Source organism: Amborella trichopoda, chromosome 6 (assembly GCF_054954075.1).
Source record: "Amborella trichopoda isolate Santa Cruz 75 chromosome 6, AtrichopodaSantaCruz75HAP2 v2.0, whole genome shotgun sequence".
In the NCBI taxonomy this organism is placed as follows: domain Eukaryota; kingdom Viridiplantae; phylum Streptophyta; class Magnoliopsida; order Amborellales; family Amborellaceae; genus Amborella; species Amborella trichopoda.
Genome location: NC_142341.1, coordinates 35,790,890 through 35,818,135, shown reverse-complemented (window position 1 = coordinate 35,818,135; position 27,246 = coordinate 35,790,890). Strand labels below are relative to the sequence as shown.

At 36.8% G+C, this 27,246-nt stretch overlaps 3 long non-coding RNA genes across 5 annotated transcripts; 2 read left to right on the top strand and 1 right to left on the bottom strand.

The window, feature by feature from the left end:
* Positions 1–400: 400 nt before the first annotated feature.
* Positions 401–5,463, top strand: LOC148781723 (uncharacterized). 3 transcript variants are annotated; one of them, XR_016057904.1, is made up of 3 exons: positions 401–1,039; positions 1,490–1,654; positions 4,911–5,463. It is a non-coding gene; the product is annotated as an uncharacterized LOC148781723 (long non-coding RNA). The 3 variants fall into 3 exon arrangements; XR_016057906.1 differs by having other exon boundaries at positions 401–1,054; XR_016057905.1 differs by lacking the exon at positions 4,911–5,463 and adding an exon at positions 2,315–2,565.
* Positions 5,464–15,127: 9,664 nt separating this feature from the next.
* On the top strand, positions 15,128–17,106 carry LOC110007334 (uncharacterized). Its single transcript, XR_002281033.2, has 2 exons — positions 15,128–15,510; positions 16,057–17,106. It is a non-coding gene; the product is annotated as an uncharacterized LOC110007334 (long non-coding RNA).
* A 528-nt stretch (positions 17,107–17,634) lies between these two features.
* On the bottom strand, positions 17,635–20,003 carry LOC105420711 (uncharacterized). Its single transcript, XR_966688.3, has 2 exons — positions 19,449–20,003; positions 17,635–18,152 (listed from the first exon to the last, which is right to left on the bottom strand). It is a non-coding gene; the product is annotated as an uncharacterized LOC105420711 (long non-coding RNA).
* Between the last annotated feature and the right edge of the window lie 7,243 nt (positions 20,004–27,246).

The window sequence follows — 27,246 nt, the reverse complement described above, 5'->3', positions numbered from 1 at the left end:
AAAAATAAAAATAATAAAAATAAAAATTAATAATCAATAATAAATTATACCGAACAATCATAATAAAAAATTTCACATGACATAATCCTCAAAAAAAAATTACTAAAATCTTAATTGAAATAATATACCTCCAATATCTCAAAAAATTACAACGGACAACCGTAATAAAAAATGTCACATAACATAATCCTCATAAAAAATTACTAACATCTTAATGGAAATAACGTACCTCCGATACCTCAAAAATTTAATATGAATAGCGAGCGGTGCTGAGCTATAACGTGTTCTTTTCTCTTTCTATTTCCTTGAGCGTGAGTAGAAAGCAGAGAGAGATGCAAACAAGTAGAGAGAGAAAGGGAGTATGAATAGCGAGCGGTGCTGAGCTGTAACGTCTAGCTCACCCAACAACTAACCGCTCACCAATCAACGGAACCTATCTTTCTTCTTTCCTGGCCCTTCCCCTGGAAACTCGTCAACGAGGAGGAGGGATCTGAGACGAGGATAGGGCTGGAATTTTGATGAGGATTGTTTTTTTTTTTAACCAATTTTGATGAGGATTGTTTCTAGTTTGTCCCTGCTTTTCGCTGTCAAGAAGAGCGCTAAGAATCAATAAATTCATAAAGAAGGGCGCAGAAAGCCAAGACAGGCCAAGAATCAAGAAATTGAGACTGAGGAATAGAGTGAGAGGCCAAGAACACTGCAGAACGAGAATCAAGATAGAGAAAGTGGGGATCAGGAGATGACAGAGAAAAAGACGAGTCAAGAAGGTGGGGAGTCCGAGACAGTGGTTAATGGAGAGAGAATGGATGCGGCGTTTGATAGGATGCTGGAGCACTCAGAAGCTCAGCAACAGGGTTTGGTCAGATTGAGGGATATGCTCGAGGAGGAAGGAGAGATGTTGTGCTGTCAGATTTGCTCGGGAACCTGCGATTGGAGAACAAATGCATAATCAGCGAGCTGGAGGTCCTCAACGAGGAACTACAGCGTCAAGTGAAGGAAGCAACAGGGGCAGGGCCAAACGACCAACTAGACGTGGAAGGTGCCACCCTGAAAGGTGCCACCCTGAGCCTCACGAACCCTATTTTGATTTCCCATTTTGATCCTAGCCTTTTCTACTATGTGCAAGAACCCTATTTTGATTCCCCATTTTGATCCTAGCTTTTTCTACTATGTGCAAGACTGTGATTCTTTGTTTGATATGAATGAGGAAATTTTTTGATTCTGAAATCCATACCCTTCAATTCATAGAGACCACCCTGCTGTGTACATACTACATGGTATGAATAGGGCCATTCTTTTGTATAATCCATTTGCCTTGTATGAAGAACCAACACCTCTCTCTCTTTCTTTCTCTCTTCTGTGTATGTAGTATGGAATTGCAGCAGCCGCACCATTTTATAGTGTAAACCAGTTTGAATAGAATTCCTCCTTGTATTTCATGAAGTAGTTTGATTATTACGATTATGATTTTCCTCCTTGTGTTGTGTAGAAACAAGAAAGCAATGTAATGAAAGACATTTCACGGATTTGCTCAGTGACCTGCAATTGGAGAATCAATGGTTGAACAGCAAGCTGGAGATCTTCCACGAGGAGCTGCAGCGTCAATTGGGGGAAGCAACAGGGGCACGGCAAAATGACGAACCAGACGTGGAAGGTGCCAAACCTTAGCCTCAAGTACCCTATTTCGAATCCCCATTTGATCCTAGCTTTTCCTACTATGTGCAAGACAGTTCGACTGTGACTCTTTGTTTGATATGAATAAGAAAATCTTTTAATTCTGAAATCCATATCCTTCCAATCATAGAGACCACCCTCCTGTGTCAGTAGTACGAAATATGGCCATTTCTTTTCAATAATCCATTTGCCTTATGAAGAAGCAGCATAATAAGGAATTGTAGAAGCACCATATTTAAGTGTAAACCATTTTGAATAGAATTCCTCCTTGCATTGCATGAAGTAGTTTGATTATTATGATTTTGATTTTCCTCCGTAGCAAGAAAGCAATGTAATGAAAGACTCTTCAGTTTGCTACTTTACTTGATTTCTCTCCCTCCTGTGCTCTGTTCTTCTCTGCATGTAGTATGATTATGAGTAGGTGCAATTTTTTGTGTACAACACAATTTTATTAGATGAAGTCTGCTATATTCTCTCTTTTGTCTCTCTCTCCGTATACCCATTTTAAGAGGGAAATTTACGCTGGGCTGGGCTAGTTTACCGAAATTACCTCTTGGTCTATAAGTTGATTTCTTTATTTTACAGTGAAGTCCTGACCCCTTAATTTTTAGTTTGTTTTGTTTCTAACTTCCCCTTGTAGGGCCATAAAGATAAGACTTGCATGGCGTGGCTGTGTATGGAATCTCTTAATCGTTTTCTCTTGCCCGCCATCTCTCTCCAAGCACGCACTCTCTTTCAACCGACTTCTACTCTCCCTCTGTAGCGCTTGTAAGAGGGAAATTTACGTAAAGGCAGGGTCAATTTACACAAATTTTCTCTTGGCCCCAAAAGTTGAGGTTTTCTCAAGTGACGTCTTTACCCGGAATTTTTATGTTTTGTTTCTAACTTTGTACCCGCAACATTAGATTGCTTGGTAATTTATTGTTTTAGTTTTTGATCTCCATATGACATTACAATGTCAAAAAGAATCAAACTATTCTATTTGTAGGGCGGTCTGATATTTAAAATATTGTATCGCCTTATATTTTCATTCCATTGATGTGTATGATGCAGTCCGGTGTATAAAATATTGGACCACTCAATGCTTAATATATTTTGTTATTTAACGGTCTTATGTTTCAAATATCGGAACACATTATACTTGGATGAATTTTTGGTTTTTCACTGATATGATGTTTGAAATATTAGACAGCCCTCTGCCCTGAGCGAGTCTCATAATTTAGAGTAGTTCATCTATAAACTAAGCAGTCCGATATTTGCCACATCAGACCACTCTCTCATATAGTCTTTTTCTTAAGATCGCGTGGTTCGACATTTGACGCATCAAACCACTCCCATAGTAGTTTCTTAATATCGCGTGGTTTGATATTTGAAACGTCGAACATAAAGAGCTAAATTAGGGCTTCAAAGCCCCAATTCGGCCATCGTTTGCCCACCATTTTTCTCCAAGCATGTACCCAATCTTTCCACCAACTGCGCAATCTCTCTCGCCCCCCAAAAAAACAAAGCACTCTCTCACCCTCTCTTTTATCTTCCTCTCTCTAATCTCCTCCCTAAATCTCACCTTTCTCTCCGTAGCCCTTTTACTCTCGTCTATATCTTGTCCCTTTACATTATCACCACTTGGAGAATCATGTTGTCACGGTATGTTCTATATATTATTTTGTTATATTTCTCATTTGTTTGTGCTTAAATTTGTAATGTTTATATTTATTGCTTGTAGAAAGGTGCCTTTTGTATATTGCATTGTATATGACATACTCCATTTTGCTACATCCTTTTTTTCCATCTTTACATTCATATTTGATATGCTAACAATTTGAAAGTAAATTTCTTGTTTGTATTTGTTTAATTTGTAATTTTTGTAGTTATTACTCATAGAAAAGGGCTTTTTGTAGAATGCATTATTTACGAGATACTACATTTTAGTATATTTCATTTTGTTCCTGATATTTGGATTCATGTGTATATTTGATTGTACTCTAAAATGAAAATATTTTAAAATTTTAAGCATTTCAGAAAAATTTGACACTGAAGGATAAAAAGCATGTAGGCCTAAAAATCTGTATTTATCAAAATGTGTTTATCAAAATTATCCAACCGTTTGATCTACATCCAACGCCTCAGAGTATTTTATTTTTAATTGATCTTCTACATATTATATGAAGGTGAAAACTGGTTCTTGCCATGATCTCAATGCCGTACGCCTAAACAAATTATTAAAACAATATTTTTGATCAAATACATAACGAAAAATACCCCTGAAACTTTTAGGGGCAACTTGATCATTTTATTTTTTTTGGAATACTACTTTTATAAATTTTTTTACAGAAGCTAGTCTTAGAGAGAAGTTGAAACTCAAAATTTTGTGTTTTAAAAATAAAATAGTATAGAGGTGTGACAATGTGATGGGGCCATCTCAGCATCCCTTTCATCATGTAAGATTGGATAGAGGGAACTATATAAGTTTTTTATAGTAGGGGAAGTATAGGAAGCCTACTCAATATTCAAACTATAACATTTAGTTTATCAATAATTTTTAATCAAAATTTAATTAATTAATATATATATATATATATATATATATATATATATATATATTATTTAATTGTTTTATTAACAAGTCCGTATCAAGTCTGGGTCAACGCTACCTGAACTCAGACCCGACCCGATCCCGGATCCGATTCAGGCCCAAGCTAATGGACCCAGACACGATATGTCGGGTCCAACCCCTAGATTCATACCCAGACCGGGGCCGGGTCTATCCATGAGAGCTCCAGTCCATGGTCCCAGTTGCCACCCCTACCTCCTTTCTCTTGACCTTGAGAAAAGGACCACAATGAGATGGCCAAATCGTTAATTTCAGTGGGCTGAAATCACATTGCCTATAGCATTCAAAATCCAAAGCAAAACCAGATTGAGTGGATCATATCAGCAATGCGTTGCTGATCCACTTTTTGTAAAAATACAATATATTGGAACAAAATAGCATGTCCCAGAAGAAACAAAAACTCATGTAAAGAAAAGAAACAAGATGTTGATTTGTTTTGACTAAACGTGAGCAGAAAACCCACATCAAACGTTCAGATGCCGGAAATTTCATTGGTTTATATTTGTTTGGATCTAGTGTGACTTGACCTATCTCTTATTGTTAGGGAAATGCTAATGCTAATTTTTATTGGTGCTTTCACATGTTGAATTATTATTAAGCAGGTTTTTTTTTTCTCATATGATAGAAACCATTTATGAAACATGGGTTGATAGTAATGGCGGGCCAATGCATGATACAAAGGGAGATACTTCTCTAGTTTTTTTGCGCACGAAGTACATGATGAAATGGTCGCAAGATATATAACCATGATTACATTTTGCGTGAAAATTTGAGAGAGGTTATTGATCAAGATGCGATATTGTGGAGCATGCTTTTTGCCTACTACACTTAGGTAGGGTGGAGCGTGGAACCGTCAGAATTGTTCAATTCCATGTTCCGTGTGGCCTTACGCATTGTGTTACCGGTTTTTGCATTTAGAAGGGTAAAATGATCGATAATTATGATAAGAGGAAATGATCTATCCTTTTGAGGCCACCTTCGAGTAGTTGAGATAAGTTCAGATAATGATGATGATGAAATAATCTGTCATTTTGACTTGCACCTTTGAAGCTTGTCATCTCATTTCATTTCAAATATGATAAAACATTGAAATATAGTTAGACAAGTAAACATGCACAAAAGTGCATGATATAAGAATGTTACAGAGAAGTGATCAATGCAACAGTTTTATCATAGTATAATGAAATGGTGTGTTGGCACAATAGTATCCATTAGATTACATTAAATCCAATGGCTGGAATTAATATCCAAATAATCTCTTTTTAAATTTTGAATTCTTCTTCCGCTTTAATTCTATAATCACTTCTGAACTCAAAAGTTTCCTTACTATATATTTCAGAAGTACAGACCTTAAGAATATTCTAATTGTTTAAGTCCTTTTCTATGTTGGCAATAACAATTTCTTCAGAATACCTAACTGACCTACCAGATGAACTGGCCTCAGCATCAGATCTCTGATAACCAAGTCGGAAAAGTCTTGCCATCGAGTCAATAATATAATTACTCACGCGAGTCAACCGAGTCAATGAATTAATAGCCTGTCTACGACACTGTTTACGACCTTGGCAACTTATGGTGGCTTATTACTATTACGACTGTGATGAACAATATTTTATCAAGACTTGGACAGAGTTATGATACAAAAACTATTTATCAAAGATAGGAACAAAATAGCTCTGATACCATTTTTTTGTTAAACAAAGACCGTATTGAAGAATTTTTTTTAAAAAAAATATAATTATTTACACATTGGTCTTGTTCAAGTTGGTAATAGACTCTTAACTAGGGCTGGGCTTCAAACTGGTATCCTCTTATGTTTAAGAGATAGTAGACATAAACAATTTATGGACTCCTTATTAGGAGCTGTTGAATCTAATCTCTGTGAAGGACCAATTTCTTTTAACTGCTTCCCAGGATTCTCTGTTTCCTTAAACGACCCCATATTTTGAAAGTCCTTACTCTCAACCTTTTAACCAATGGTTTTGATATGGATGCTGGGTCATAAAATATAGTTGTTACCATAGGGTCTGCTATAAGGCTATGACTACTATCTGTCCAAATGTGAGGAGGATTGACTCTAAGGGTCTGACTATTCTTTTCCAGACTAATGTTGAAAAGTCCAATTTAATCATCCCAAAACTATTTCGTGGGATCAGGTGAATCTACCTGAAAGATGGACCTTACCATGTGCTGTCCCTCCTAAGCCTATACAAAATCAAGAAATCAGCCAAATAACTCAATACGTTGAAGGAAAGGTAGAACTTCAATTCAGTTATCTCCTTAGAACTTTCCTTAATCAAAACAGGAACCGAAGGCAGCCTCCAAGAATGTCCTTTAGTTTTAAATCATCTAGGATGCCTGAGCCCCCTAGAATCTCTTTGCCTGAGCCCCCTAGAATCTCTTTCTCCTCTGTGCCACAGTCAAAAGCTGAATAAGGAAAAACTAATAAAGATGATGTCATAGAAGGGCTTGATCAGCTTATAAACCAACAAATTGTCCAACCTACTTATAAGGTAGAAATCAATACAGAATGATAAAGATTCTGATGGCTCCCAAGGACCGACTTTTTCTGACATGGGATACAATTCTCATATTCCTGAAGGGTCTGTCAATATGCTTGAAGTTGAAAAATTTGAAATCAACTACAAACTCTTAAGGCAATATTTTTACTCTGAAGAAAATAAAGTAATAAGAGAATGGTTTCTTGAACATAGCAAACCCCTTAAAAATTCCTTAATGACGAATATATCAGGACTACGATATAAAGAAAAAAAAATATAAGGTTTTTTAGTTGGTTGAAATATTATATAAACTCAGCTGGTAAAAAATTTCTTGATAACTTGTATACTCCTAAAATCATGAATCTTGAAACTATTATCATCCTTACAAAGATATATAAAACTTACAGGACTCCAAATGGAGATCAAAAAAGTATCCATCCTCCTGAAGCAGTCGTTGATTTACCTAAATCTAGGGTTGTTCCTTATAAGCAAACCTATACCTCTAAAGATGAGGGGATGTTACAAAGATCCGTAAATTTAGAGAGTCTTAATCATCTGATTGAACAAAATAATTATAATAATTTATTCTTACAAAGTATAGGTCAACAAACTACAAGAATAGTAGAAAACCTAAATAATAGGCCATCCGCTTCAACACAAATCCAACCTCTTGAAAAAAAAGAGAAACTTAAACCCGTTCTATTCAAACCTGCTATTCCTCTTTCCAATAAAACTTTTAAACTTGGACCAACCTTCAAAGAGGAGAATGAATTCTTTGATGAATTGGTTAACGACTTGCTACTCTTAAATAAGTGATTGAAAAAGTAGTAAAATGAAGATAAAAGTCCAGCTCCAAATATGCTTGAAGATATTAGTAATGAAGAAATCCTTAAACTTGAGGATATGTTTAGAAACCCTGATCAACCAGACCAGATTAATAGGATAAATTATGGGACAAAGACTAGGCCTACTGCTACATCAAAAATATATTACTCTAGGGCTTCTCCTGTTCATCTTCAATATGAAGAGGATATATTCTCAAATGTCGTCCAATATGACGGAAGATCTATAGTTGAAAGGAAATAGATCCTTTGTTAGAATATCAAAAGATGAATTTAATCAAGCATATGATTATGTATGCTGAAGCATCCGCTAACCATGGAAATAGGGACCCCGACATTGCTAGATCCATAATCAATGGATTTATAGGGCAACTAAAAGGATGACGAGACTTCTACCTGAAGGATGATGAGAGGAATACAGTTCTGAATGCTAAAAAACAGACCCTTACCACCGTCTATAGTCAGGGTGTTAAACAAGAAATACTTTCTCAAGACGATGATTGTATCAATACACTATAATATTGCCCTACACTTCATAGGAGATATATCTGTCTGGAATGAAAGAACCAGAGAACTTTTGGAGAATCTCAAATGTCCTGACCTTTCTCATTACAAATGGTACAAAGATGTTTTTCATACGCAATTACTTACCAGAAATGATGCCAGAGATATACATTGAAAGTCTCAATTCTTGAATGGACTCTCAGCTCTATTTATTCTTGAATGGACTCTCAGCTCTATTTAGATAAAAAGTTAAGACCAAGGTCAAAAATGCTAATGAAGGAAAAGAAATCCCCTATGAGAATTATACTCTAGGCCAAGTTGATAATGAAATTTGTGCTACCGGTTTGGAGCTTTATACTAACCTAGAGCTTAAGAGATAGCTTGAAAAACAAAGGATCACTGGTAAAAGAGAAATGGGTGACTTTTTGTGAACAATTTGGTTATTATCCCTTTCCTGAAAAAACTCACTCCAAAAGATATAAAAATAACTCAAAGAGGTGAGCATAAGAAAAACAAAAAATATCATAGAAAACAAAAAAGAAAAACATTCAATTCAGGTAAAGAAGATCCTGAACCTAAGAATAAGAAACCAAAAAGAAAAATACCTATTTGTAAAAAATGTGGCCGTTATGGGCATTATGCAAATAGATGTAGGACAAAACAAAAAATTACTGAAATTTCTGATGAAGGACTAATAAGACAATTAGAGCAAATCCTTCTTATAGGAGATTCCTCTGATGAAGACTTATCTATTTATGAGACAGACTTAGAAGATGAAGTTTTGGGCATCAACACTGAAACTTCTGATACTAGTGAGACAGAAGACGATTGTAAGTGTGATCACTATAAAGCCTTGCTAAATATGTAAGGTCTTAGTCTTAATATGCTTACTGAGGAACAAAATTTGGTTTTAAACATAATTGATAAAATTATAGACCCACTTGAAAAAAGGGTTGCTCTTGTTAAATACCTTGCCAGAGAAAAGATTGAAAGTCAAGTCTATAAACCCACATATAACCTCAAACAAATAATTGATAGAGTTAATAAAAGAACAAGTGTTCTTTGAGCATGAAACCACTATTTCCGAACTAAGGTTTGAAATGAAAAATTTAAAAGAAGAATTACAAGCTCTTAATAATAGAATAACTATACTAGAAAACTCTTGGTAAAGAAAATCCACAATCACTTGAGAACCTAATAAATGAATTTGAAAATATACAAAATCAGGACGAATAGGAGACTGTTAACACAATTGAGAAAATTGACATTAACCAACTAAATTACATTAACATGGTAAATAAAGTTATTACTAAAAAATGGCATACCAAAGTCGCAAATTGGTGTCCAAAGAATACAATTTTTCTGCCATAGGTCTTATTGATTCAGATGCTGATCTTAATTGCATCAATGAGGGACTTGTCCCGTCAAGATTCTTTGATAAGACTACCCAAGTCTTAAATACTGTCAATGGTAAGAGGCTTTTAATCAAATTATAAACTTTCTGAAGCTGATGTTTGTAATAACGGAGCTTGCTTTCTAATGCCATTCATTAAAGGTCTTGCTCAAGATATATTTTTAGGAACCCCTTTCCTGAGTCTTCTTTATCCTATAAAATCTTTAAACTCTTTAGGAATAGAATCTGAGATCTAGGGCCATAAGTCAAGTTTGAATTCATCGATAAACCAAAATTAAAAGAAATAAATCAAGTTATGGTTTTAAAAAAGAATAAAGAATCTCTACTAAATACGTTTAACCAAGAGATCATAACCAAACAAATAAATTGAAAAGATTAATAGCCCCGCTATCCAAGAGAAAATCATACAGTTTAGAAATAAACTTGAAAAGGAAATTTGTGCTGATATTCCAAATGCTTTTTGGGAAAGAAAAAAACATATTGTTGAATTACCTTATGAACTTGATTTCAATGAAAAATTTATTCCTACAAAATCTCGATTAATTCAAATGAATAGTAGACTCTTGGAAATTTGTAAGAAAGAAATACAAGACCTCCTTGATAAAAATTAATCAGAAACTCATATTCTCCTTGGAGTTGCCCAGCATTTTATGTGGAAAAGGCTTCAGAAAAAAAAAAGGAGTGCCCAGACTTGTCATCAATTATAAGCCTTTGAACAAAGCCTTAAGATGGACAAGATACCTAATCCCTAACAAAATGAATTTATTAATAGACTTTTTGAAGCCCAAATATTTTCCAAATTTGATATGAAATCAGGCTTCTGGCAAATACAGATCTCAGAAAATGATCGATATAGAACAGCGCTCACTGTACCATTCGGTCATTATGAATGAAATGTGATGCCATTTGGATTAAAAAATGCTCCCTCCGAATTTCAGCATATTATAATGATATTTTTATGCCTTATACTTAATTTATGATTGTCTATATTGACGATGGTTTAGTTTTCTCTAATTCTATAGATCAGCACTGGAAACATCTGACAATCTTTTTGCTGACAGTAAAAAATGCAGGGTTGGTTTTGTCCAGAGAAAAGATCCAATTATTTCAAACCAAAATTCAATTTTTAGGACATAATATCCATAACCAATTAATTATTCCCATTGACAGGGCAATAATCTTTGCTCAATATTTTCCTGATGAAATTAAAGATAAAACACAACTTCAAAGGTTCCTTGGAAGTCTTAATTATATTGTTGATTTTTATAAAAACCTAGCCGAAGACTGTGCAATTCTTTATGATCGGCTCAAACAGAATTTACCAGAATGAGGAGAAGGTCATACCCAAGCAATTCGAAAAATCAAGATAAAAGCTAAAGAATTACCATGCCTAGCAATCCCTCATCCTGAGGCTTTCAAAATAATAGAGACTGATGCTTCTGAAATAGGATTTGGAGGACTTCTAAAACAAAGAATGCCAAATTCAACAAGAGAGCAATTAGTTAGATTTATGTCTAAAAAATGGAATAATGCCAAAAAGAATTATTCCACAATAAAAAAGAAAATTATATCTATTGTTTGTTGTGTCTTAAAGTTTGAAGATGATACTTTTAATAAAAAATTTCTCATTAGAACAGACTGTAAGGCAACAAAAGATGTAATAGAAAAAGATGTTAAAATACTTGTCTCAAAGCAAATATTTGCCAGATGGCAAGCTATCCTAGCGACATTTGACTTCAACATTGAGCATATCTCAGGTAATACAAATTATTTACCAGATTTCTTAACACGAGTGTTTTTGCAGGGAGTCCAGGGGAAAAACCCAAATGAAATCCAGCGGTGAAACCTCAAGACAAGTCGCTTACAAAGAAAACAATCCAAATACAAGTGAAGACTTAATTCAATCATCTGAATACAGGGAAAAGTCTTATCTTCCCATCTCACCAATCGATAATATTCAAATACATCTTCATCCAGATGAGATTGCAAAAATCTACCTAATAAATCATATGCATCCTAGAGACGAATTTAAGTCTTAAATGTTCTATGAAACGATCCTTAAAGAAATAAGATTAATAAAAGTCTTCCAAAAATATAGAGGGCATGACACTGTTGCCTACTAAAAAATCGGAATAAAAAGAATATTGGCCTATAATAATTAGGATTCGATCCTCTTAAGCCAAGGTATTTTAGAAGTACTTGCTCTAAAATCAAGAGCTATAATTATTATGATTACATCGAAGCCTGAGAAAAGGTTTTGATAGTCCAAAACAAGCAAAATACCCACAGTTGGTTTATCTAATTCAGGCTTAATGAAGCCATAAATAAATTACCCACATGGTTTAAAAAATGGATGTTATACTGGGGACCTAACCCAGATATTTATCCCAAACAATTACGATGCTCGCTGTCAAAATTTGAAGCAGCTAAGAGAAACTGGTCTAAAGTGGAGACCCTAGTCCAATTTACCATCTTATATGAGATCCCTTAGATCCTCAGATGGTCTTATACTGTTACTGAAGATGATGAAAATTGGGATTATATCTCCTATCTTGAACGAATAATACAAATAAAATGGAGGGACAGTTTTGATATTAAAGACTTAGTTCCCGAAACCATTAAAATCATCAAAATTAAAGTCAATACACCGGAGCCTAACTAGCTAATAGGTACAGCCTCATACTTAAGGGCTTTACATACTGAAAATCCAAATTTGTCTAAAGAATAACTCAAAGAAAAACTATTATCAATGTTCGAAGAAGACTTAATATCAGTCAGTGAAGAAGAAGGAAAACTGAATGGTGATGACAGTTCAGGGATTCTACCCCCGATCCATCAAACATGAAGCAGACTATTGGGCCGGCCAGACTCCACTCTTTCAAGGACACAAGGCCCACTAATCCTACCAACACCTTTAAGACAAAACAAAAGATAGGTGTCCCTACTATACTGACAGATGTCCCTACTAAGATGTTGCCGACACCTTTTTGTCACACTAAAGGACAGATGTCCCCACTAAGATGCTGCCACCAACACCATCTGTCACTATTCCTACCTTTCCACATAGCAAGTACCATCGACATTGCCGACATCCACTACCCTCGTCTTTCCATGTGGCAGGAAATCAATGGACCGCCATCCACTACCCTCGTCTTTCCGTGTGGTAGGAAATAAATGGACCGACATCCACATTTAAGAAAATTGGGATGAATAAAATTTGAAATCCGAGATGATAAATAGAGGACTTCTCCTTTGAAGAAGGCATCTCTCAAAGTGTGTTTAAGTTTGAAGTTTGCTTAGCCTTCTTTCCTACTCTCTATTCTCTCTCTCTCTTTCTCTAAAAAGATTGTAAAAGTTTTAAAGTGTGCTGGTGTATCTTGTAAAGTTTTAGAGTGTGCTGGTGTGCTGGGGTATCTGATTTTATGTAAGTATTCCAATACTTTTTATTTATAAGTTGATGTGTTTATCTTAATCTGTTATTTTTTTTGTTATGTTTTGTTAGCACCATCCTGTTATTGTGCTTGTTATGTTTTGTTAATCCCATTCCGCTTGACGTGCTCAAAAATGGTATCAGAGTTAATCTGTTCCTATGTTAGATAAACAGCTTTTGTATCAGAACTCTGTCCAAGTCCTGATAAAATACTGTTCATCACAGTCATAATAGCAATAAGCCACCATAAGTCACCAAAGTTGTGAACAATGTTGTATACAGACTATTAATTCATTGACTCGGTTGACTCGCATGTGTAATTACATTATTGACTCAATGGCAGGACTTTTCAGACTCGTTTATCAAAGATCTGATGCTGAGGCCAGTTCATCTGGTAGGTCAGTTAGAAAAGGACTTAAACAATTAGAATATTCCTAAGGTCTCTACTTCTGAAATATATAATTTGGGAACTTTTGAGTTCAGAAGTGATTATGCAATTAAAACTGAAGAAGAAACCAAGTCTGTCTTAAATGCTGAGACTACCATAAATCTGTTAAACAAAGATCGTATTGAAGAATTTTAAAAAAGAAAATATAATTATTTACACATTGGTCTTGTTCAAGTTGGTATTAGACCCTTAACTAGGGTTGGGCTTCAAACTGATATCCTCTTATGTTTAAGAGATAGTAGACATAGACAATTTATGGACTCCTTATTAGGAGTTGTTGAATCTAGTCGCTGTGAAGGACCAGTTTTTTTTTAATTGCTTCCCAGGATTTTCTGTTTCCTTAACCAACCCCCATATTTTGAAAGTCCTTACTCTCAACCTGTTAACCAATGGTTTTGATATGGGTGCTGGATCACGAAATATAGATGTTACCTATAGGGTTATAAGGCTATGATTACTATCTGTCCAAATGTGAGGAGGATTGACTCTAAGTCAGACTATTCTTTTCCAGACTAATGTTGAAAAGGCTAATTTAATCATCCCCAGAACTATTTTGTGGGATCAGGTAATTCTACCTGAAAGATGGACCTTATCCTGTGCTGTCCCTCCTAAGCCTGTACAAAATCAAGAAATCAGCCAAATAACCCAGTACACTGTAGGAAAGGTAGAAATTCAATTCAGGCCTCTCGTTAAAACTTTCCTTTATCAAAACAGGAACCCAAGGCAGCCTTGAAGAATGTCCTTTAGTTCTAAATCATCAAGGATGCCTGAGCCCCCTAGAATCTCTTTCTCTTCTATGCCACAGACAGAAACTTAACAAAGAAAAAATAATAAAGATGTTGTCATAAAAGGGCTTGATCAGCTTAAAAACCAACAAATTGTCCAACGTACTTTTAAGGTAGAAAACCCTTCAACACAGAATGATAAAGATTTTGATGGCTCCCAAGGACCGACTTTTTTTGACATGGGATACAGTTCCCATATTCCTGAAGGGTAATGTGCTTGAAGTTGAAAATTCGAAATCAACTACAAACTCTTAAGGCAAGATTTTTACTCTGTAGAAAATAAAGAAATAAGAGAATGATTTCTTAAACATAGCAAACCCCTTAAAAAATTCCTTGATGACGAATATATTGGGACTATGATAAAAAACAAAATTAATATAAGGTTTTTTACTTGGTTGAAATATTATATAAATTCAAAAGGTAAATGATTTCCTGATAACTTGTATACTCCTAAAAGTAGGAATCCTGAAACTATTTCCATCCTTACAAAAATATATAAACTTACAGGACTCTAAATGGAGATCAAGAAAGTATCCATCCTCCTGAAGCAGCCGTTGATTTACCTAAATCTTTGGTTGTTCCTTATAAGCAAACCTATACCCCTAAAGATGAGGGGATGTTACAAAGACCCACAAATTTAGAGAGTCTTAATCATTTGATTGAACAGAATAATTACATTAATCTATTATTACAAAGTATAGGTCAACAAACTACAAGAATATAAGAAAACCTAAATAATATGCCATCTACTTCAACACAAATCCAACTTTTTTAAAAAAAAAGAGAAACTTAAACCCGTTTATTCAAACCTGCTATTTTTCTTTCTAATAAAACTTTTCAACTTGGACCAACGCTCACTAACTGGAATTAATATCTAAATATTGTCTTTTTAAATTTTGAATTCAAATTGTAAACCTTGAAAACCCCAAATCTCCTCTATTCTCAGGTTCTGCCTCTTTCCCAGTTTACTGGATATCAATCCCTCACCTTCTCTCTACAAGGACAATCCGTTGTCTCTCTACGACCACCAGAGGCGCTTTCTTTGACCATCCAAGGATCTTCTAGCTGAGATCACCTCTCTCTCTCATTTCTATTTTTTTCTCTTATTACATGTGGGGAGCAACAAGAGGAGCGATTTACAAATAGATCAATGGACCTATGAGGATTGAAGAACTTTCGGCACGTGTAAATAAAAAATGGCTCGAACCTTCCCTCCATCTTAATTTCAATTAAAACCGAAATCTTCTCTTCATTTCAATCCCCATCAAGATAGCAGGAAATGAATCCCCAATTCAAATCAGGTTTGGGATTTTTTGAAGTGTAGATTTTTTTAGGTTTTACATTTAAAAAATATGGATTTTCCAAAGGAAATAAATTTAATTATCTAAAAGTTTAAAATTAGGTCGGTCTCTTTTAGGAATTTTTTTTTTTTTTTTCTTTTTGTTTGTCTTTTTAGCTTCTTGGGTTTTTAGTTTTTTTTATTAAATAATTTTTTCAATTGCTCTCTCTCTCTCCCCCTCCTCCGCCCCTCCATTTTATTCTACTTGCATAAGACCTTTCTTTTATTCCACTCGAAGCATAAAACTTTTTCTCTCTCTCTCTCTCTCCTTACTCTTCTTTTGTATCTGAGGGTTTTGTGGGAGTTATGGTGGTTTGAAGTTTTTTCTGTTTTATCGTTTCTAATCAACGAGATGTTTCTCTGAGTTAACTTATAAGAGTGATAATTGCATTATTAAGAAATGTCTGCTTCAAGTTTGTGATATGTTTTGGAAAATAATTATTTGTTATGAAATTGAGAGGTACCCATTCAAGTTCATTTGAAATACATCCAAATGAGGTTTACACAGGGAGAAGGTATGAGGTGTGAACTTGCCCCCAATAGGCAATTTGGGTTCAAATAGTGAAATTGTGTCACTGGAATCAGAGTTTGTTTCCTTTTTGGTGGGTGAATTAAACTGCAGTCCTGATCTTGATCTGCAAAATCGCAAACCTTGATTACTTGGCAAAAAATCAGCTAAGTGAACCTACGATATCACAATCTCATGTGTATCTATTTATTTTTCATTTCATTACAAGGTTGTCTTAGTTTCTGCTTACTTCTTTTTTGCTTTATGTTGAGTTTGGCTTACTTAAACTAAAACGTTTACTCGACATGGAATTTGATACTTGAATGGTTTCTTGAAACAGTAAAGGGTCCCAAGTTCTGATGAGCTATGATTTTGGGGGTATATTTTTTTCTTGATTTTGTGTCCTCAATGGTACAGTTCAGCCCCCGTATGAAATCATGTGCTTTCCAGTTATGCCAATCTCAGAGAAGCTCTTCTGTGGCCAGTTAACTTGTCTCCCCAACAAATTCATTAACTGATTTTGCGTTACTTGGGTTGTTCGGTGAAGACTCTCAAGAAATTTAGTTTTCATGAAGTCAAGGTCATTGCAACAATACCCTCAATGATACTCTTTAAATATTGGTAGAGGAAATAATTTCAGCTGCAGTGTGGCTTCAATGATTTTATGTTCTCAAATGTAAAATCCAAATGAATGTTGCACGAAGTTGAACCAATGGGAACGACTTTAGCAAGAAGTTGGTCTGCTTATTCAACTCTTTAGCAGAAGCAACTACAAAGGTTCTAGGCTTGATAAAACTGAGAAATCTCTCTTGGGAATTGGATCGTTTTGTTGCAATTTATTATTGGGTTTTTTGGTTTAGATCAAAACCAATCAAAATCTGATGTTGGAAAGAAGCTTTGTACGAATGGTAGTGGTAGTAGTGTTAGAATAGTGATATTGGGATGCGATTATGTTGCAAACACCATTTTTGGTATATTTGGCCTTTTCCAAGGGGCCTCCAACTATTGTAACTTTCTGAAATAGTAATACAATCCTTCTTAGCACCCCAACAGTTGAAAATTCAGATTCTTTTTTGGTGTATTTTGTCATTGGTTGGTTCCATTAAACGGTTTCTCTCTATGTTTCAATGGTTTCTTGACATCATTTTCAAGTGTGGCTTTGATAATGAGCACGTATGGATCTGAACAGTTGGGGTCCTGATGATTGCATGCAACATAAAGAGGGTGAGAAATGCCAATTCTGTTGTAATGAACTTTGAATTGGGTACTGAGTGGATCAATGAATTCAATAAAAAATGGAGCACTTTAAATCTCTCTCTCTTATACACATACACACACCACATGTTCTGCAAATTGTTTAAAGGCCATCCATCCAAACCATTGTTTTTTTTTTTTCTTTTTTCATCCATGGAAGAAAGCACATAAGAACAGTGCCAGCCAACACTTAGTAAGTAGAACAACACTTAGTGAGTAGCAACCGTGTATAATCAAATAAATCTACACTTGTTGAAATCACAAAGTTGTTAGAATCACAAGTTTACTAATGGAGAGTTAGTGATTCAATTGTAGCTTCCGATGTAATCAAAACTATGGGCGCTTGATCAGTTTCTCAAAGTCTAGGAAACAGAGTACAAAAATGGTATTGAAAATGTAAAGTACAGGATAATCCGATTACAATGAACTTCAACTCCAATGAACTCTCAAACCATTTACAACTGGTGTGATTATTTGCATGCTATAAATTAGATTGTCTAGAGAGTAGTTGGTGTAGCCATCAGATTTGATATGGATATCTAATTTGGGGCTCCACTCCTTTTTGTCGATTATGACTATCCCTCTGAGTTTCCATTCGTATTTGTTTATGAAATTCCATAGAGCCCCATGACGAGGAAGATGCGCAACCAAACTGCGCAGATTTGTGCCTTTGCAGGCTTGTGGATTGCTTGCTTCCCATAATATGTACTCTTGCTTAAGTACTTAAAAGTAATACTACTTCAGTCACCAATTCTTGGTAACTAATTCTCAAAATCAATTCGGCTGTTGTTAACTGCTTGAACATAGTTGACAATGTTCTACAAGCTTGCAACAATCGGCACCTGTATATTCCAGAGGAGACTAATTTAGCGTGAAATTCATCATAACATAACTTCTGACAAGGAAGAAAATAACACATAATGGTCTACTACAGATCAAGTGGAACAATAGACCATTTGTCAGCAGTTGATGAAAGACACATATGAGGATATAAACTTCATCGAAAGTGTACAAAAGAATCAAAGGCATCAACTGTAGAAGAACTAAGAGGAAAGCTATATCACAAGGACATGATTCAAAATAACTTGCCCATGTCACTGCGCCAAAATTTCTCAGACGAAAGAAATATTGAGTTATGATCTTGTACAAATAAAGATGTTAGTAGGACGCTGCCAAAACATACAGTTGATAGAAATATGCACATACTGACAAATATAATTAAAATACAGAAAGAAGATAAAAAAGGATAACCTAAAAATAACACAAAGAGTGAAACAAGAAAATAATAGTTACAGAAACACCATTATGTACAAATTATTAAAGAGAGTAATACAACATCGGGCTTAGGTGTAGTTCTTGCAAACTCATATCAAAAGCATAACCACACCAATCCTCAGTTCAATTAATCACTTACAATTTCATTGTTCGGGTAGAAGTCACTGAAATCATCAATCGATCATTTTAACAAGAATTGCAGTTCTATATATTGATAGAAAAATCATAGTTAGAAAATTAATGAAGCTCTTTAACTATAAGAAAAACATAAATTAGGAAAATTTTGCCAAATTAGACCCACATTTCCATGTGGAGAAAGATAATAGAGACATGAGCTACATTTATATGAAAAAATATCTTCAATAATAATAATTAAATACCCACAAATTATTATTCAATGATCGAACAAAAAGTCAAGTAATAATGTGCCGATTATAGACTGATTTCCAAGAGATTTTCTAAGTCGAAGAAATGCGAGAAAGTATATATCTTTGCAATTTTTATTGTCTTCTTTGCTAAGTAGCTGAGAAAAGTCTAAATCTTTGGACCTTGTTCTGAAATAAAATTGAGGTTAGGTGCGATAAACTGAAGCTTTGGTTAGAAGCATTTTATCCAAGAAATAAAAAACTTAATAAATTAAAAAACAGCAGAGAAATTGTAAGGATAACAGAGAGAGATAGCAATTGGAGAAATTATTTAATAAAAGAAACTAAATACCCAAGAAGCTATAAAAAAAAAAAAGAAAATTCCTAAAAGAGATAGACCTAATTCTAATTTTAGAGAATTAAATTGATTTCTTTTGAAAAAACCATATTTTTTAAATTTAAAAGCTAAAAAAATATACAATTCAAAAAATCCCAAACCTGATTTGAATTGGAGATTCATTTGTTGCAATCTTGATGGATTGAGATGGAGAGAAGATTTCGGCTTTAATTGGGATGGATTGAGATGAAGAGAAGATTTCGGCTTTAATTGGGATTGAGATGGAGGGAGGGTTCGAGCTTTTTTTTATTTGCAGGTGCCGAAAGTTCTTCATTCTTCATAGGTCCGTTCATCTATTGGTAGGTTATTTGCATGGTCAAATAGAAGAGTGATTTGCATGGGCTTGCATCTTGCTGCTCCCCACATGTAACAAGAGAAAAAAAAATAAAAATGAGAGAGAGAGACGCGGTCTCACTAGAAGATCCTTCAGTGGTGGTTAGAGAGAGGGCCTCTTGTGGTCTTGTGGTCGTAGAGAGAGAGCCATTTCTGATTGTAGGTATCGGTGTCTTTAGCTTTTTGGGATCAATGAGATCGAGCTCCTGATAACTTGACAATAGAAAACACTGTGCTTAGGGCTGGGATGTTTCCATCGCTTGGCTCGTGGTTGGCCAACAACAACTTGTCCGACTAGATCGTACTTGTAGAGTGAACAAGTGCTGAAATGCCAAACTCTATATAAGAATATGTAAGAGTGACAACTTAGTAAGAAAGAAAAATATTTAGCTCTTAAAAGTACATATAAAGAAAATTTGTAATGTTAAGCACAAATTCTTGTTGAAAGGTTGTCGACCCACTAAAATGTCGGTTCTTCAGGATGGCAAGCGATAGAGCGAAGGGACAAGTTTCATTAGCCACTTCCTTCTAGCTGCCAGATATTCTCATCCATGTTGTCTCAGCAGACTCCAGGATGTTTACTTAATGAACTAATGCTATGGTACCTAATGAGCACGAGGGCACTTAAGACAATAAATGAGTACGCCATTGGCTATCCAAGAGAAAGACTTAACGAGGCAATTTGCATTGTACCTGATTCAACTAAAGGGAAATTTTCATACTAGGGGCAGAGGAGACTGTTACAGAGGCATAGGCACAAAGTGGTGACACTAGATTGAGAAAACCTAATGCAAGAAGAATCCTTAGCGATTCCAAGATACTCTCTTGCACTACATTAAAGAGGAATTCTCCCCTGGAAGCTAGAGAGGTGTTGCGCCATCATTCATCTATCCAATAAGATAATAAATAAATCTGAGACAAAGAATTGAAGTGTTAAGATGATTTAACAAAGTCAGAAGTCATGCCACATGTAATAGGAGCTTTTCCCTTGATTTGCAGTAGCAAATCATTAGAGGAATCCTCTAGCTAAATTGGACCAGCAGAAGAGGATGGGATGACAACATGCTTGGGAGAGTTAGGAACACTCCTTAAGGCTTTAATGCATGTATCATCATCAACGTCGTCAACTTCTATCGATGTCTCTACATATTCTTTTTGGGACATCAACCGATATAGTTTCCTCAATTTGGCTGTTTGTCTTTGTTTCTGGGGCCACAGTTGAACGCTCTAATGAGGGTAAAAAGGGAGATCTAAAATAAAAACTTCCAACTTTCTTCTTCTTGGATATACTGTTCTTGCGAAAGAAAGGAGAAGGACGAGTCTCTAGCTCAGCCTCAGTGGTGTCAAGGTTAGGATGTTGTATTTTTCTCTTCCTTGGAACATCAACTTCTGAAATACGAGCTTTTGGAGTTGGGATGATGAACTTCTTCTTTAGTAAAAGAGGAGGAGAAAGGGAAGAAATGTTGGCTTTCTCTTGCCGTTCCGCTCAAATTGAGAAGTGGGCTCGTGAACTAATGGCTCACAGCCTTGGAAGAGCGAGATCAATCGATGGTACACTCATGATCAAATGTTAAGTTAGTATCATAGAGTGGTGAGACCGAATGTTCCTCTTGCTCTCCTAACTCATTGGTCAAGAATTCATGCAGATGATCATAAAAGGATCCCCTAAGCTAGTCATTCTAAACAACGACATGAAAGCCCATGAGCCTAGTGGTGGTGACATCTTGCTTGGAGATGCGCATATCAAGAATTGGCAGAAGGGAAGGGACTGTGGAATTATTCGTGAAGCATGACACGTGTTTCTTTTTTCCCCTCAGAGCGCGATTCTTGGAAACTTGTTAAGAGGATCCATGGAGATCTTAAAGTTGGTACCATTGTAAAAATGGTAGTACCGATAAATAAAATATTGTGCATGTCTACTGATAATTTAGGACTGAGTTTGCATGCATTATTTATGAATGTTGATGAGTCCCAGGCAGCCTTAACAATATCATTTGGCTAGTCCTTTTGCTTGGTGAACTCTACTAAGATCAGAAAGTGGTGGTCCATAACATGTTGACAAGCAAAGTAGTGGGGATTGTATATCTCCAACCATTTATCAGTACCAATTTGGAATTCAAGAACTACACCTTAGATACTCAAGAGATACATTTTATCTTTCACTGTGATTGGTCCATCATCCAACTTAGTGCAATACTCATCCTCAAATACCTGGTCTCTCTCACCACCGATTGGGAAGGGTTTAGGATTGAAGAAAAAAGATTTATTGCAAAACAAACTGTAGGGCTGCTCTTTAGTGTGAAAACAAGAACTTCAACACATGATTTTTAATATATATGGGAAGGTATTCTTAGGAAAATTGACACTTTGATCCTAGGTAGTCGGGATATATGCCACAAGCATAAAAATAATGAATCAAAAAGCCGGTCCTGGCATGCGTTAAGGTCTTAGCTTCCATATCCTTGGCAAACCCACTATAGATGCTGCAGATAATGGGTTAGAGCATATATATTGTCATTCACCATGTCACATACAACATACAAAAATTCAGGCCAATGAGGTGCTCTCAAGAATTGGGAAGATAAAATATGCATAAGAGCAATACAATTATATGTTGTCAATGTTTGGTTCGCCTCAATTTCGTCGAGTCGTGAGACCGTGGGGTGACCCGGGATTTGGGTCCTAGCTCGAGATAGCTCTATTGGGCCACGGTGTGCGAGTGCGGGCAGGCACCAACTGAGAGAGGATAAGGTGTGAGACGTACCTCATGATGGGTCCATGACACTCTCAGGCATTTCTCTTGGGTGCCCTATTAGATCACGATAGGAAGCCCCTCCAACCAAGACTGGTTCAAATCTAACCTCATTGCCCACACTCTGCGATTCTCAAACACACACACATATAAAGTTATCAGGCCAGTGGGTCAGAAGACCCATACTTGTCGTTAGAGGGATGTATATGTGTGTATGAGACTGTTTGTTAGTTTGACAACCTCTTGGCGCCATCTGGCTGAATACTCCCATGATTTAGGCGAGATGGTAGTGGGAGAAATAATGTGAGGGGGGTGAAGAAGTAGAGAGTTAGAGGGGAAAAGAAGAGTGAGAAGGAGTTTTAAGGAAAGAGAACGAAGAAGAGAGAGAGGGAACACTGAAAGGAGAAAAAAGAGAGCAGAAAGGGGAGAAGAAGGGAGAGGGAAAAAGAATAAGAGAAACCTAGGAGAGAGAAGAGAGACGAGGAGGAGAGAGAAGAAAGGATAAAGAGAGATGAGAGAGAGGAAGAGAAGGAAAAGAAAAAGAAAGAGAAGAGAGGGGAGTCGGCGGCTTAGTTGGAAGGGAAGAAGAGGAGAGAGAGAAAGAGAGGGGAGTCAGCGGCTTAGTTGGAAGGGAAGAAGAGGAGAGAGAGGGAGAGAGAGAAAAGAGATAGAAAGAAGAGAAAAAAGAGAGAAAAAAGGGGAAGAGAGGAAAAAGAGAAGAATGAGACAGAGGAAAAGAGAGAGAAAGAAAGAGGAAGAGATAGAAGAGACAAGAAAGAGAAAGAAAGAGGAAGAGAGAGGAGGAGGGAGAAGAGAGTAGGAAGAGAGGAAAAGGAGAGGGGAGGGAGAAGGAAGAGAGAGAAAGATAGAGAGAGGAGGCAGATTGACGGCTTAGCCACCGATTCAGTTGGTTGTGAGTGAGAGAGAGAGAGACAGAGAGAAAGAGAAGAAGAAGAAGAAAAGATAAAGAAGGGATATCTCAGCCCTCGGTCCAGTTGTGCGTGAGAGAAAGAAAGAGAAAGAGCAAAGAAAAAGAAGAAAATAAAAAGAGTGGGTGGGTCAGCGGCTTAGCTGACGGTCCGGTTAGAAAGAGAGAGATAAAGAGGAAAGATGAAGAAGAGAAAGAAAGGTCGGGCTGACGCCTTGCCGCCGGCCCAGTCGGACATGAGAGAAAGAGAGAGAGAAAGAGAGAAGAAGAAGAAGGAGACGAGAGAGAGAGAGAGAAGAGAGAGAGAAAGAGAAAGAGGGAGAGAAGAGAGGAAGAGAGAGAGGAGAGGAAGAAAGAAAGAGAAAATAGAGAGGAGAGAGAAGGAGAGAGGAAGGGAAGGAGAAGAGAGATAGAGAAGGGAAAAAGAGAGAAGAGAGAGAAAGGAAGAGAAAGAGGGAGAGGGGAAAAAGAAAGAGAAAGAAGGAGAAAGAGAAGGAAGAGAACCATCGGTTCGGTTGAGTAAGAAGGAGATACGAAGAGGAGAGAGAGAAAAAAGAGAGGGAGCCAACGGATTAGCCGTCGGCTCGATTGATAGGAAGCAAAGAATAGAGAAAAAGAGAGGGGCGTCGGTGGTTTAACCATCGGCTCGATCGTGAGGGTGGAGAGAAGAGAGAAGAAGAGAGGGAAGCCGACTTGGTTGAGTGAGAGAGAGAGTGAGAAAAGACAGTGGGCTAGTGGCGATTAGAGAGGAAGAGAGAGAGAGAAGGAGAGAAGAGAAGGGAGAGATGAAAGGGAGAGAGGAAGAAGAAATAAGAGGGGGGAGAGAGGGGGAAGGTAAAGCAGAGAGAAAAGAGAGAAGGAAGAGAGGTGACACTGGGCTTAATGAAAAGTTGGCAACACCACCTCTGCAAATTGGACTTTTGACCAGAAAGGTGTCTGACCTATCCAAGGCACCCTGGAGGATGCTTTGGGAACTGAACTGTGAGACGTACCCGATCCAGACCCCGGTTGAGCATCCTTCCATGCATCCTTCTCTCCCTCTCTCTCACTCAACCAGCCCAACGGCTTCTCCCTCCCTCTCTCTCTCCTTCTCTCTCTCTCTTTAGCCACTGGCCCCTCCCTTTTTTCTTCTTTCTTCTCTCCCCCTCTCTCCTCTCCCTCTCTCTAGCTCTTCCTCTCTCTTTATTCCTCACTCCCTCTCTCTCTTAGTGTCTCCCTCTCTCTTACTCTCTCATTTTCTCATTCTCTTACTCCTCACGCTCACTTTCTCTCTTCTCTCTCTCTCACTCACTATTCTCTATTTTCTCTCTCACTCCCTCTCTCTTTCCCCTTCTCTCCTCTTCTCTCTTCCCCTCTCTTCTCCTCATTGTCTCTCTCTTCTTCTCTCTTTTCCTCTTTCTCTTCCTCATTTTTCCACCTCTCTTTTTGTTCTCTCTTTCCCCCTCTCTCTTCTTCCCTCTTTCTCTCTCTTTCTTCCTGCTCTCTCCCTCTCACGCTCCTCCTTCTCTCTTCTTCTCTCTTTCTCTCTTTTCTCTCTCATTTCTTTTTCTCCAGCTCTCTCTTCCATCTCTTCTAAGCTCTTCCCTCTTCTTCCTTGACTCTCTACTTCCTCGACTCTTATTCTATCTCCTCTAATATCTTGATACCTTTCTCTTGATCACATGAATCATCTTATGGAATATTTTCATTTATTTATTTATTTCTATGGTGATGTTTGTCAAAATGGAGCTAAGAGGCTGTCAAATTCACAAACAATCTCTCATCACCTCCACCTTTTACATACATACATGTCTAACGACAAATCAAAGACTTCTGACCCACTTGCCTGGTCATCTTATGCGTGTGTGTTCATAAGGAGCAGAGTCCGAGCAAGAGACTAAAGCTGAACCAGCCTCAAGCTAAGGGGGCTTTCAATCATGATCTAAGAGGGTGTCCACAAACGCCTGAGCGTATCATGAAACCATCGTGAGGTAGGTCCCATCTCACACCCCATAATTCTATCTCATTAATTGGTACTTGCCTGCACATGCACCTCAGTCGGACCGACCCACTCGGGTTCCCGCACTGTTTTACGACCCGACGAGATCGTGGTCCAACCACTCTCTGGATTATATTCGGCTCTTCCCTTTAAACATTTTTTTTTCTTGTGAACTTTATGGTCATTTTGATTGATGTTGAAGGAGCTGTCTTTTATGAGGCTTATCCATTTTCCCTTTACTTTCTAACTTTTGCAGCCATATCTGAGGCTTCAAGATTTCAAAGGAATTTTCGTAGCATCATGTTAATCAACACACATCCATTCAACATACGTCCTAAAAAATCATATCCAAGCTTCATGTATCATTTGAAAAGGGGTACAAGTGTGGTTGTGCCTCGATCTCGAAGACCCGTGATCGAATTGACTCGGGATTAGGATCGCTCCCTTAGAAAATCGCATGTGGGTGTGCACAGATGGGTCACCAACAGTAAGGGAGATTTTGTGTGGTGAGAGATTCAGGCGCCTACCTCGTCACAGTTTGGATTCATGGACACACCGGGGCTCTTGGGAGCCCTCTTAGATCAGATAATGAAAGTCCCCTACCTTTCAGTCTAGTCAAATGCTGATTCCCTTTACTCACCCTACACCTTATTAAATACATATATATTTAAGATGGCTAAATGGTAGTTCATTAACTATGGCTTGTCCTTGAAGAGTGGCTTCAATGGGTATGGAAGGAGGGATGGGCGATGGTAATAATGATTGGTTGCAAGTGAGAAAAGGAGAAAAAAGAAAAGTAAAAGAAGAGAAAAAGAGAAAAAAAGACAGCGGAAAGAGAAGAGATAAAATAAAAATGGGTTGTTGTGGAGAAGGTGAAAATGGGGTCATAGGGCAATCCGATAGCCTTCCGGTGCCAGCTCCCCTAGGAGACATCTATAGTGGCATAAAGCTGAAGTCCACATGCCTCAGAGAATGCTTTGAGGATTGAATAATGTGGGGAAAGCCCAAGCAGGAAGAACCTTAGCAGAGCCCCCTGATAATTAAATGTATACAAGAGAAAAGTAATGAGAAGAAGAAGAAGAAAAAATAAAAAGAGAGACAAGAACTCCCCAAATGCCCCTCTTTTGGTGATTACCCCGAAGGGACCTTGACCAAGAACGACTCACGTGAGAAGTGACAAAATGAAAGGGAAGAAGTGACAAAATGAAAGGGGAGGAGAAAAGAAGAGAAGAGAACTTCTCCGAAAGATCCTCTTTTAGTGACTACCTCGAAGGGGCCTTAACCAAGAGTGACTCCCATTAAGAGTGATAAAATGAAAGAGGAGAAGAAAGTAAAACATGAAAAGATAAGGAGAGGAAAGAGGAATAATAGTGAACAAATGGGGTAGAGAGAATTTAAGAATTTAAAGGGAGAGTTGAGAGTTTAAAAGAGGATTTAAGATTCAAAAGGTTGAAAAGAGATCGAGATTTTAAGAAATTTAGGAAAAGAGAGGGATTGGGAGATTGAAAGGTTTGAAAGAACTTGAGAAAAAAATTAAGAGAGTTGAGAGCTTGAGGGAGAATTTAAGAGAATTGAGAGTCAGGGATACAGAATTGAAGAAAGGTTGAAAGATTTGAAGTTTGAGAGAATTTAAGAGAGAGTTTGGAGTTTGGGTGAGAGAGAGAATTTAAAGATCTTGCAATATTTTAAGAGTGTGAGAGATAATTGAAGAAAATTGAGAGCTTAAGAAAGAGTCTAGGATTTGAAGAGGTTGGGGGGTCTTAGAGAGATTTTTTAGAGCTTGAGGGGAAAGTGACAGAGAGACTTGAGAATTTAGAGAGTTTGAGGTTTTGAAAGTTTAAGAGAATTAAAAATTAAAGAGTTTAAAGAATTTGGAGAATAAATTTCTTTAAGAGAGCTTGAGAGGGG